Source organism: Natator depressus, chromosome 1, assembly GCF_965152275.1.
Source record: "Natator depressus isolate rNatDep1 chromosome 1, rNatDep2.hap1, whole genome shotgun sequence".
Lineage (NCBI taxonomy): Eukaryota > Metazoa > Chordata > Testudines > Cheloniidae > Natator > Natator depressus.
In genome coordinates, this window is record NC_134234.1 from 230,614,876 (window position 1) to 230,628,278 (window position 13,403).

A 13,403-nucleotide genomic window follows, 5' to 3' on the forward strand; every position below is an offset into this window, starting at 1 on the left:
ATAGCTAACACCTGTACTCCAGTGTCCCTCCACACTGTAACCTTCTTCCCGCCCACACTCACAGTTTCCCTTCGCTCTGAGGGTACCTGGGAGGCATCTGGGTCTGAGGACCTTTGGTGTGACTCTGGTGTAATGAACTGCAGTCTGTTGGGGTTCTTGGGGCAGTTGGCTTTCACATGCCCCAGCTCATTACTTTTAAAACATCGCCCAGCTGACTGGTGTGGGGTGACGATAAGGTGTTTGGGTTTTTCCTTGGGATGTAGGTGGCGCCTTGAGCTGCCCCCGGTGATAGGGTGTTGTCTCAGGTTGCGCCTTCTGATAGCCGCTCCAACTGCTACTAGTTTTTTTCTTTTCCACCATCTCCACCACTTTGGTTCCAATCTCCCCCGCCTCAATTACAGTTTTGGGCTTCCTAGCTAGCATAAACCTTTCTGTTTCCTCAGGAACACCCTGAGGAAAAACAAAACAAAAAACAAAGCCTCGCGCCCCCCTCACCTCCCAGCACAGATTTGAAAGTATCTTCTTTCCCCATTAGTCCTTTTGGTCAGGTGCCAACCAGGTTATTTGAGCTTCTTAACTCCTTACAGGTAAGGAGGAATTCTAGGCTACCATTAGCTTTATGGTTACGACATAGCCTAAAGTATGAGGGTTTATATCCCATATAAATATGTTTTTTAACATAACTAATATAACTAGGGATGTTCTCATTACCTATAGAAATACATACTGTAATCCTTTTTTTGAATCTTGTCCTCAGTAATCACAGGTTTCAGAGTAGCAGCCGTGTTAGTCTGTATCTGCAAAAAGAACAGGAGTACTTGTGGCACCTTAGAGACTAACAAATTTATTTGAGCATAAGCTTTTGTGGGCTACAGCCCACTTTGTAGCCCACGAAAGCTTATGCTCAAATAAATTTGTTAGTCTCTAAGGTGCCACAAGAACTCCTGTTCTTTTTGTCCTCAGCAGTACCTTGTGGCAATGAGTTTCACAGAATAATTCAGTAAATAAATTATTTCCTTTTATTAGTTTGGATATTTGGATGTTTAGCCAAACTGAACTTAACATTCAGTATAAAGTTGTGTGAAACTTTTTCACCAGAGATCTGAATCACTAGCCAGATTTGCTGAAAGGTTCCTAAAGCTTGGCTAACCTGAGTTAAGTTTCAAGGATACCTGAGCCAGTCTGTGAAAACTAGATGCAACTCAGATGTTCTGGCATTTTAGGATGAGGATTTTAGGATTAGCATGAACCCCAGACTGAAATGAAAATTCAAGGGATGCAGATCCCTGTGGATTAAAACTGGAAGGAGAAAAATGGTTTGCATGAACCACACCGAACCAAACCCACACCAATTTCTACAGTTATTCTCTAATTGATTTGAGGTTAGCCATTTCCTGCTATTTTACAGCTTAATTATAAATTTGGCCTACTGAGCCTGATTGACCAGATGAATTGGGCATACTGATTCTGATGGTAAGAAAATCTCAGTTGATGTAGTTAATATGGCAAGGGGGCCAGAAGAGAGGAGTAGAGCAAAAAAGAAATTAACAGAGAGAGTATAGGAATGTGTTAATTGAAGTAGGTTGTCCTTACTACCTTCTTCCAGCTCCCCCATATAGCTATTACACTTCTGCAGACTCTATTACAGTAACTTATATTTCAGTAAGTGGATGTAAGTAGTTCAAAAGGAATCTAACTTACACCAACTTACACATCATCTCTGAATTTGGCCCTCTGAATCCTTCTGAGGAGCTTTGATTTTCAAGAGGAATGATTGCCACTCAGAGGCTAATTCTCTCATTGTGGAAACCACCCACCACATGACACATAGCACATTGGAGTAATAACTTGTGGGTGCTATTTTTGTGCTTTTCACCACATCTTCTAAACCCTCTTGCTGTGACATGCTGTCACAGCTCTGCTCAGAAATGTATGCAGACTGAAGAAAATGTATGTTAGTCTCATGAGTGGCTTTGCTCTCTGTGACAGATTATAGCCATTCTATCCAATTTTAATCTTTTCAGTACTGGTCCTTATGATTTTTAATTTTATAATATTAGGACTGTGAACATGCCATGCATAAAACTGAGGATGCCCAGATTCAACTCATGCCTTCTTTTGGGAAGACCCAAGCACCTCTAGAACTGTAAGTGCCACAAGGCTATTTGAATATTAATGACATCTCTGCTTGACTAGTCAGAAGGATTTCTAGGGAAACATATGGGATGTCCTAATGACTTGGACTGCAGGCTAAATATAACCATTAAAAGTTATGCTGAGGACAGTTCACACCAGTCAAGAAATTTCCTAAAACTTCTCAGGAAAGGCATTGGCTAACATCTTGGTTGAATATCATTCCACAAATTAATCATAAGTGCGCTTGAAAGAAAATGGGTTACTCTTTCTAGGAGTGAGTTTCACAAGCGTGGGATGTAAACAGCTCTTGGAAGTTACAGGGGACCGACTCCATCTTGAGAGCAGAATGACAATGATGAGACGGGTAATAGGTCAGAAGTTATTATAATCTTTATTATAGGTTTAAGATTTATGAATGTCTTAAATTATATTTCCTTTCTGTAATTTAAGAAGGAACTAGTTCACAGACATTTTTGCAGGAATAAGTGACATATTGAAAGGTTTAACCTATTTTATTTTCTTTACTATAGCTTAAAATAAATACTGTTCCTCTTTGGTTTTATCTAATCTGGGTTGAATCTGACTGGAAATGAAAGCTGTACTGTCCTTGAAAAATGTGTTCTTCATCTGCCTTCAGTTCATAACTAGGTGGTATAGGGGGAAAACAGCATTAACTGCTGAGTTGTTCTGCTGACAGAGTGAATGCTTGGCCAGAGAGATAGGATTTAGCTGAGATAAATTGTTCTGGTAGAGGCGAGGGCCAGACTGGACATCCGAAAGGACACAGATTGAGTTTAATCCTTGCCATGCTTCGTGAGAGTTATCACAACCAACAATGTAATTTGATATGTGTGGTCTCATTCTGGTGAGGCCTTCTGGACAGACAGTCCTCAGCATATGTGAGCTGCTATTTCTTGCTGCAGGAATCTTTTCCTTTTGGTATTTACATGTTTGTTTAGCTTTTCTGGATGATAGCAGGGAAGGAAGGAAATCCTGAGATTCAGTTACCAGAGATAGTTGGGAATATGATATAAATATTTTTCAACATAACTTTTAAAATGTATTAATCACATATATATACGGTTCAAAGCACTGTAATATCTGGGCACTTCATTTATGTGTATCTTGCATATCATCTATGCTTTTATCATCTAATGTTTATTTCTGAGCTTTTTCTGTTATATAATATTCAGGTCTTTTTAAAAAATTACAATTTTAATTTCTAAAAGTATTTGTTTGAAAAATGTTTCAAGAGACTAATAGGCATGAACTCCATCCCCTTTGCTAACTCTCGTTTGCTGCTGTTTATTTCTTCTCACGGCTAGTATACATTTTGAAGTTTTCCATGGATTTAAAAAAAAAGACTTTCTGAAACTGAGAAAACGTGAAACAGGTATTCTCAAACATACGGGCCTCGATTCTCCTCTTGCTGACATCAATCTTACATGAATTACTTAAATGGAGTTACTTCAGATTTACACTGGTGTGGAGGTGAAGACAATCAGGCCCACAGTATCTGTAAAGAGAGAGAATGTTCATATGTTAGACGGCAGCCCATTTATCCCCTCTGTGATTATGCTACGCTATAGTCTCAAGATTTTGGGGGGGATTTTTGGTTATTCAGCGATTTAGGGTAAATCTTATATCACAGCTTCCATGTATATCATATATTATGTGATTCCTGTGACGCTGTTTAACAGGAGTGTCCCTTTAGGGGTATGTTTTCACTGCAGTTAACTTAAGTGTTGCTGCTTCTAACCCCACTCCAGTCCAAACACAAAACCTTTTCACCTGAGTTAAGTGGTGCTTTCAATCTGGGGCTGTAGGCTAAAATCTAGGTACAACTTTCATTTGGGCTGGCAAGAAGTTGCCCGCCCTCTTTGCAGTGAGACCACAGGCTAAATCACCCAAGTGCTGATAGTCCTCCAGTGCCTTGTCACAAGACCTCCCATGCTCTCACGACAGAAAAATTGTCCCATAACCCACTGGAAGAGAATCACAGAATGGCTCAGTTACTGCAGCATAAAGAACCGGGGGGATATGCCCCTGGAAGTCCTAATGACAACACACAAGTGAGTGCACCACCAGTAAGGATACAGTAAATCAAGTATGGCTTTGCAGTATGTCTGCTCAGACCCAGGCTAGGCCAAACTGGGTGATCAGAGCCAGGGGGCCCATCACCTGCAGTAATTCTGCAGTGAAGAGATACCCTAAGGGAGGCTACTGGGCAGCAAGTCCCAACCCCAAATAAGGGCATTCTGGTGGAGGGACCAGTGGGAGTTGTAGACTTAGCAGCAATGTGCGCTGGGAAAGGAGCAGGGATATAAATGCAGAGCTGCCTTTTCCTCAATAAGAGAGAGAAGCTAGACCTGTAGAGGGTAGGCAGGACTAGGGAGGAAGCCAGGCATCATGTATATTATATAATCCAAGTATATTGAAAAATAAGTGTGTGTGTGTAAAGATTATTACTGTAAATGCAGCTGCATCTATTCACCCTTATTTTAGGAGCTTATCAGCTCCATATCCGCTGACATTATACAGTAGAAAGAACATTTTCACAAATTATCTTTTCATGTTCTCTTTTTATCATCAGGACCTTTGTAAACTAACAAAGCTGTTGAAAACAGACACAGTTTCTTTACAACTTTTATGTATTATTCTGCAGTCACAGGAAATGGAGACAAAACTAAATGTGGAAAACAGTACAGTATTGAAGACTGCTCTTTTACTTTATTAACATTAAAACAAAAGTAACTGCTCTGCAGGATGTGAGAGAAATTGGACTCTTCCCACCCCATTGCTTCACCGAATAGTCTTTTATTTCTCTGTATCTAATTTAAATTAACATTGGAAGACAAAATTCAAGAGGTCCATTTTTTTTAAGATTTGTGAAAGATTAAAGAATTCTGACCAAATACAAAACAGAATCTGAAATGCTTGATTCTTAGATGATTTAAAAACTGGGGTTTTTAAAAGCATATGTGATCAAATTCCATATATTCCCACCACTTAACTGGGAATCATAAAGATTGTTTAAGTGGTTATTCTGAAATCCAGTAAATCCACAAGTAAGTATGAGTACAAGAGTAAAAATAACAAAAACAAAAATCGCATGTGAAAGGCAAGCAAAGTAGATAAAGATGATCCCATTGCCAGTAATCCAGATATAAACTATAAACTAATAGAAATGTACTATTTAGGCTCAGTATGATTTCTTTATAATTAAAATGCCTAAATAACATTAAGTGGTGTTAATGACTGCATGATCAAACACATTTTTCTTCACACATTTTCCATACCACTGAGAGCCGATGCAGCAGTGGGTCTCTCTCTAGGAAATAAAATAAAACTACTAGTTGTAAGTACATATGCCCACTAGATGTCACTACTAAACTGACAAAACACTGCCACCAACAAGCTTTTATACAACATGCTATTAATTTATAATAAAAGGTATCTGACAGCTTTATTCTGATGAATTATGGGAATCCAAAGCATAATTCCCAGCCTTTGGTTTATAAATTGTCATTGATTTTAATGTTCTTTGTAAAGTTGTGGCACGCAACAAATTTTCCTGCCAAGAGCTGTTAAATAAATAGTCATCCTTTGCTCTGAGTAGTACATTGAACTTGTTAGAGTGATGAGCAGAACGAATTGATGGTTATCCATAAACCATTTATGACAGAATGCACAGCATCAATTCAAACAATTATTGAATGCATTTATTATAGTTTTTTTTTTTATATACACAGGTAATAGACAGTAGCAATTCCACACAGTTCTTTACAAGACACTTCTTAACTGACAACTGATTAGAATTGTTATAGGATTTGCTGGGGTACATCAAACCTTGCACTTGTTTTGTTTCCCGGTGTACAAAATTTGTCTTTAAAAAGACAGTTATTGTAAAGATAAGCTTATTGTCCTTTTTAAATATCAGCTACAAACTACCTGCTTTAAATGAAAGCTGACATAATGGATGTCTGTTTGCAGCTGATTTTAAGCTAGGATTTATATGTTTGGGCAGTGTTACTTGTGGAGATAAGACTATGGAAGAAATGCTTTAGTCGGTTACACGTAACATCCAACTTTAAACCAAACAGAACTACCTTTATGTAGGAATGACTAGACTGGGTTTTGGAAAAAATAACAGCCCCCAAACCTTTGCCCATGTCTAGACTTGAGCTATGACCAAACTCTTTTTAAGGTTCTAAAAAAGTTAGGTAAGTTTGTCCATTTTGGCACATCACCATGGTTCTGAGTTCCCGCAGGGAATGGAAGGGTTGAAACACTACTAATTAAAAAAAAAAAAGTTGCTCCTGTGATATTCTTAGCGAGGATTGAAAGTGGGGGTGCCAGAAATCTTGCAAGAAAACTTGGTAAGGTTTTGCAGGTTCAGGGATAGATCCACAGCTGGTATAAACTGGTGTAGCTCAGACTTTGAAGACGTTTTTCTGATTTACAGCAGCTGAGGTCAAGACCCTGAGAATGTTCCGTTAGCTAAGCTTCAGATAAGCATGCACATCTTGGGATGCTTCTATCACGTGAGACCTGGAAGTTTTTAAGACTTGCTTAGTGCTATTTTTTAAATAATGTTAAGATTTCAATACAGGTGTCAAAAGACTGGAGAAACAAGATTGCAACTCCATTCTTACCTTATTTTATTGCCATCTCGATATTGGCAGCCCATGAGGTTCCAGAATATCACACTCTTGTCCTGGATTGACTGCTTCCCAGAAGGGCCACTTATGGACACACAACAGGTTTAAATTTGAATTTATTTTGGCTGATAATTTATCTCAGTTTGACTAATGAAAAAAGATTCTTTTCTGTGTGGTTTTTGTGGGTTTTTTTGTCGTTTTAAAAGAGAAACTTAAAAGGGGGGGGAAATAACAACGGAGAAACAAACAATCAAGTAGGAAATTTTCCTAAAGATGATTCCAAATGGCAGCTTATGGCCTTAGATATAAACACTGTATTTACCAACAGTTCAAAATGAAGTCTATAATCCACGCACGCTTATTTTTGTAATAATTCTTTTTATTGCAGGCTATAGACAGACATTTGAATGCATGCAACACAATGTAGTTCACAGGTATAAGTGAATGCCAGCACACTTCAAAAGCTTTTAGACATACAAGTCCAAAATCACAAGTATTTAAGCTATGCTAAACTAAATTAGATGGGAGAACGGTGTGTGGGGGGGGTGGGGGTGGGCAGGGAAAGAGTGGAAATAAGTGAGCAATGAGCTATATTAGTCAGTTTAAACTTATGCAGATTTTCAGTGTATGTGAGGAATAGTAACTATGTATTAAAGCCTACATCTTCTGAGGGCAGGTACTGATAATGCTGCTTGCCCTTCCTTGAGATGAATCTTACCTTGAGCACAAGGGGGTTCATTGGCATAAGATGCAATCCCTGCTCCAGTACTATTGAATCTAGCCCATTGAAATAATGTACTTGGAAGATGTATATTGCTGGGGGAGGGGGTTGTTTTTTTGAGAGACAAGAGAATGTTTGTTAAACTCCACAGTGAAAGCTCTGCCAGTTGGTTCTTCTGTATCTCAGGAATTCAACATGGGGTGGGGGGAAACAGGATGAGATTTTTTTAAAGCATTTTTGACAATCATATCCAGAAAGTACAGCCGTTTTTCCCAATGAAACATCGGAAAGCTAAACTAACAGATCCTCCAAGTCCTTAGACAGACACCTAACCCAAGTTAGCAAAATAAACAAAAATCCTAAAGAAAATCAGTGGTGCTTTGAAGGACGACAAGGCAATATTCAAGATCTCGCATCACCACACAGCTTTTTAAAAGAAACCCCCAGGAAAGATACCCTCCTTGTGCAAAACATCAAATTGCCATTAAAGTGAATGGAGCTATGATGATTTACACCGCCTGAGGATCTGGCCTCCTGAATTTAGAGAGATTTATCTGCAGGTCCCATGGGTTCAAGACAAAGGAGATTATATTCTTTCTGCACAAATATTTTCCAGTTCATTTTTTTTTTTTTGCTCTCCCCCACCCCCAAATACCCCAAACAACCCAAAACTAATGCTTCACACAATTTTTATAGGACCTTTGAGGACCTAGAATTTTTAAGTAATCTTTTTTGATGATTTTAGACAGACCATTAAGCTGAGGATAAAAGTCCCTGTGTTCAATATCTGGATACATTAAGCATTAGGCTTCAAATTTACAGCTTTCATTTTGACAAGGAAAATGGCACGTTTGGTCTCGAGTGCTACCTTGAACTGTTTTTCAACACTGAGACAGGTTGTCAGTCCGAGGGGAGGAGGTCTCTACACCAGCGGCAGTGGCGACTGCTCTTGTGGTATGTACACAAAGGTGGGGGACAGGCGGCGCTGCTGCCCATCTCGAAAGGCAACTTCAATGTGTTTTTAAAGAAAAAAATTATCTGGGTTTGTGGGAGGTAGAAAGCAAGTGGGATGCTGTAGCTGACTGCAACAGTGTGGCTTCCCCCTATCACGGGGTTGAGTGTGTGTGTGTAAGTAAGTAAAATTAGGAGCCCCACCTGAATGATTCAGCTGAGATATCTTTGGAGTTTGGAATAAATTAGGACTTTGATTTGAGCCATCACTGGTGGGATTATTCCAAAATGCCTTCCTCCCTACGACACACACAGACAAAATGATATTTTGGCACACACAAACCACCTTGTTTGAAAGAGAGGTTGCAAAACCAGACCCATTTAGCTGAAGCTCCCTTAGTTTGAGGAGCTTGGATAAAATAAGACTAAGTCAGGAATTTCGAGGACATTAAGGGCTTGGCTACACTTGCAGATGTAGAGTGCTGGGAGTTAAACCAGCCTTCGGAGACCGCAGCAGGGAAAACACCACTGTGTATTTACGCTGTCAGCTGCAAGCGCATTGGTGTGACCACATTAGCAGCTCTTGCAGCACCACAAAAAGCAGTGCATTGTGGTAGCTATCCCGGTGTGCAAGTGGCTGCAGCGTGCTTTTCAAAGGGGGGGTGGAGTGTGACAGGGAGTGTGTTGTGTGTATGTGGGAGGAGGAACAGTGTGTTTTGAGGGGCAGAGAGTGTTTCAGCATGCTGTTTTGTAAGTTCAGACAGCAGCAGACTCCCCTCCCCCCGCCGCGCTCTCTCTCTCTCTCTCTCTGTCTCTCACACTCACAGCAGCAGGTTTCCACAGTAATGGTTTGCTTTGTCCCGGAGCAGATAAGCAGCCGGCTGTCAGAAACGGAGCTTTGAAAGGGCATATCTGCATTCCTACAGCTGAGTTCAAAACAATGACAAGAGTGGCCACTTGACTTCAGGGGATTATGGGACGTTTCCGGAGGCCAATCATAGGGCTGTAATGCAACACGTTGTCCACACTGACACCCATGCATTTCAGCCAGGGCACAGCAAGCTTTATGCTTCTCGTGGAGGTGGATTACCAGGAGCGCTCCAGCTGCAGAGGCCAGGCGCTCTAAGTGCCTTGCCAGTGTGGACACTTCAGGAGTTAGGGTGCCCGGGGCTGATTTAATGTGCTCTAACTTGCAAGTGTAGCCAAGCCTTTAGTCAAGGGAGATTGTATCCATGGAAGAAAAATGTGTTGACACACAGAAATATTTTTGGTGGGAAGGGAAGAAATCCAATGCATTCCAGTCTGATGTAGTAATGGATCAAGACTGATTTTATGTATAATATGTTGGTGTTTCTCCTTTTGAGCCTTAATCCTGTAAGCACTTGCTACCGGTTTAGTGTACTGCTTACCACCCTGAGTAGTTTCAGGATACATCTAAACTACAGTTGAAGGTGTGATTTGTAGCTCAGGTAGGCAGACATGTACTAGTTTTAATCTAGCTAGCTCACTAAAAATAGCCGTGAAAATATGGCAGCACTCAGGCTTCAGTACTGGCTGTACAAGCTCACCTGGTCCCCCTGAGTATGTACTAGCTAGTGTTCCTAGCCTGCACTGAAACCAGGGCTGCTACATCTTCATGGATATTTTTATCAAGATGAATAGATTAGCGCTAACACAGTGGGGCCTATACACACTGCAAATCACACCTTCAATAGCAGTGTAGACATAGGCTCATAGACTTAGTGGAGCTATTCATGGAAGTAACCCTTTCATCTAGTAATAGGTGTTTTCAGGATCAGGCCCTTAATTTAGGAAATGCGCTAAAGTGCCTCAGTTCAAAACTGTGTCTTGATTCTAGAAATCCAGGCAGACCTGCCAATCTACATCAGAATGTGCAACTAGGTCGTTTTCTTATAAAGCTTAATTTTAGTGAGCCCACTTTCTGAAAACAACACTTTTGATACTGTATGTATTGGAGAAACTGACTGAATCACAATCTACTTCCTTCTGCTTTCCTGAAGTCAAAATAGAGTTAAATTGGTGTAAATAAGAGAGTAGAATTTACCCCCTTGATTGATCTTCATCCAGATTAATCTGCATTCAAAGTGAAAGTAGAACTGAAAATCAACATGGTCATAGAAAAATGCCTGGGAATTTTCCCATTTGAGCAGAGCTAGCGACAGTACCAACATGTGTCCTGATAATGGTCCCAACTCCTGAGGCGCAAAAGTTGTACCAGCCACAAACAGAGTATCCCAGAAAGCGCTGAAGAACCTACAAATCTCTATCCTGTCTAACTGTAGGAGACAACACATGATCAGTTTATGTAAATGCAAGAAGCATATGACTGGATTGCTGGCATTGGTCTGCTTTTATTGTTCATGTTTTTAACTTGAAGTGTCTTGTGATGCATCTGAGACTTGAAAAGAGGAACAGTAACAAAAGGAGTTGTTGTCTATTTGTTTGTATTTTTTAAAAAAAAATTCTTATGGGCAGTAAATAACTCACTCAACGCAAGTACACGAGGCTGTTCTGTACGATTCTTTGTGGTGTGAGCTGACCTATCACCACAAATACCCCTCACATGTTTCTCAGAGACATTAATGAGAAAATAACATTGCAAGTCACAAGAGAGTGAGTCATAACATGGTCAATTAAACAGGCTTAATTCCAGTGGGACTCATGGGTGCTTGCCTTCCTACAGGGGCAAGATTTATGGAAAGCTGTGGGTTCAAGTCTTGGAGCTGGATTTTGGCTCCTAGTTTTTGTTGGTTTTATGACTATTTGTATATGGAAAAACTATGTTCTGAAGGAGTTGGAACTGAGAGTATGTATCAGTAATTTAGGGTAAAGAAACGTTATAGCAGTGTTATAATTATCCTGCAAACAAGTATTATAAACCCAGGAAATTAAGCAGCAGAATTAAGGTTAAACATTGAAGAAATCTAAACATATACAGCTACAGAAATGCACACTTAAGTCACCCATAAAAGCCTTAAGTCTGAAGTGACATCTTGGGCAGGAGAGAGAAGTGTAATGGTCAGGGATGGTGTCCCTAGCCTCTGTTTGCCAGAAGCTGGGAATGAGCGACAGGGAATGGATCACTTGATGATTACCTGTTCTGTTCATTCCCTCTGGGGCACCTGGCGTTGGCCACTGTCGGAAGACAGGATACTGGGCTAGATGGGCCTTTGGTCTGACCCAGTATGGCCGTTCTTAGTGTGTGAAATCCTGGCTCCATTCATGTCAGCTGAAATTTTGCCACTAACTTGAATGGAGCCAGAATTTCACCCAATGGTCTTTAAAAATCCAGGAGTACAAACAATATTATGCATTTATCATAACTGTACAGTTACTGCATGGCATCATCCCTCCTTTTAAGTTTATTTGGAGCCTAACTAATTTGTCTCTCCTAGTACTTATACCCTTCACATACTCATAGGCACTCATTCCGCTACTTGGTGTTCAGCCAACTGAGCCCCTTTTTAGAGCTGGTCTTCATTTGCTGACATAAGAGTTCCATCTGCAAAAACTAGTTTGGCAAACCTGAAATTTCTGAATTTATAAAACAGTCCTGTTCAGCAAACTTTTGTTGACTCGCGAGCAGGGTTCCAGCAGAGCTCTGCTAGCCAGGGTCGGAAACCTACTTGGTTGGTTCCCTGCCAACTTGCCTGGTGGGCTGCTGCACACCCCAGGCTTCTAGGGTCCAGGACAGCCCTGCCATGTGGACTGCTTTGAAACCAGGAATCCTGGGTTTCCAAGGTCCGCAGATCCAGTGCAGCCCTGCCATGTGGATTGCCCTAGTGCTGGGGACCCGAGGGTTCCAGGGTCCGTAGCTCTAGGGCAGCCCTACCACGTGGACTGCCCCAGGCTGTGGATCCCTGGGCCTCCAGACTCCCAAGCCAACTGGGTCCCCAGGCTGTCTGCTCAGGAGTCAGGCAGCCCAGGGAACCAGTTGGCCCAGAGGTCTGAAACCCCTGGAGTCCATGTCATTCCCCTGCAGCAGAATTTTCAAAATGAAATTTGAGGTGGATTTCTGGCTCAGAAGAAATTTTGAAAAGTTTGGTTTTGGTCAGATTGAGAATTAGCCCAAATTCTGAAATATCAACATTTCTCGCTAGCCAGAAATCTGGAGTTTCAATCAGCTCAAATGATTTGTACTGTAACTTCATTGACTTGAATAGATTCATTTTGCTTTTTGAACCTTACCCGATCAGTAAAGCTGAGTTTTTTTTGTTGCAGTCACACCCAGAGGTCTCATCCCTCCAGCTCTTTAATTGTTTTCTTTCCGTCAGACTGTATACGTACACACGCTAGGCAGAAAGCCCTATTCTCATCAATTTACCAAAAATAATCAAGATGGCTGTTCTGAACCTGCATTAGGGCCTGATACTGATAGATGCAGAGCACTTGAGCACCCCCTGAGCCCACGTTAGTTACCAGAAAATGACTGAGTGAGTTTGGATCAAGTCAACTTTTTAATCCCCTCCTAGTCCACTTTAAATAAAGTAACAGGTATTCCCCATATTCAACAGATGAATCCGCTGAGCAGTGATATGTAAGAGATGCATATGCAGTGAACCAAACTGCACTCTGCTACACCCCTGGAGACCCTTGGCCATCAACAGGTTTGCAGTGGCATTGCTGAGAGCACAGTTTAGGGCAGCACATAACATGAAGGTGTTTGAGCTTTGCACTTCTAGATTTTGCACAGTGATAGAAAGTTATGTTGAGTGCTCGTGTTGTTATATGTAGTGCAGTAGTGCCCAGAGCGCCGGTCAGAATCAGGGGCCTGTTGCACTTGGTGCTGTACAAGCACAAAGAAATTTGATCTGTTAAGCTCTGTCCTGAAGAGCTTAACAGATCAAATTTTCAAAAACACCTAAATCCCTTTTCAGCAGTGACATAGGCACTTTGGCGCTTAAGTTCCATTG

General features: G+C 40.9%; 1 long non-coding RNA gene across 1 annotated transcript in view; it reads left to right on the forward strand.

Moving 5' to 3' along the window:
* Positions 1–1,942: 1,942 nt before the first annotated feature.
* Positions 1,943–13,403, forward strand: part of LOC141985282 (uncharacterized) — a 55,433-nt gene continuing 43,972 nt past the window's right edge. Inside the window, exon 1 of the long non-coding RNA XR_012638897.1 lies at positions 1,943–2,146. This is a non-coding gene — a long non-coding RNA (uncharacterized LOC141985282). The remainder of the gene's footprint in view (positions 2,147–13,403) is intronic.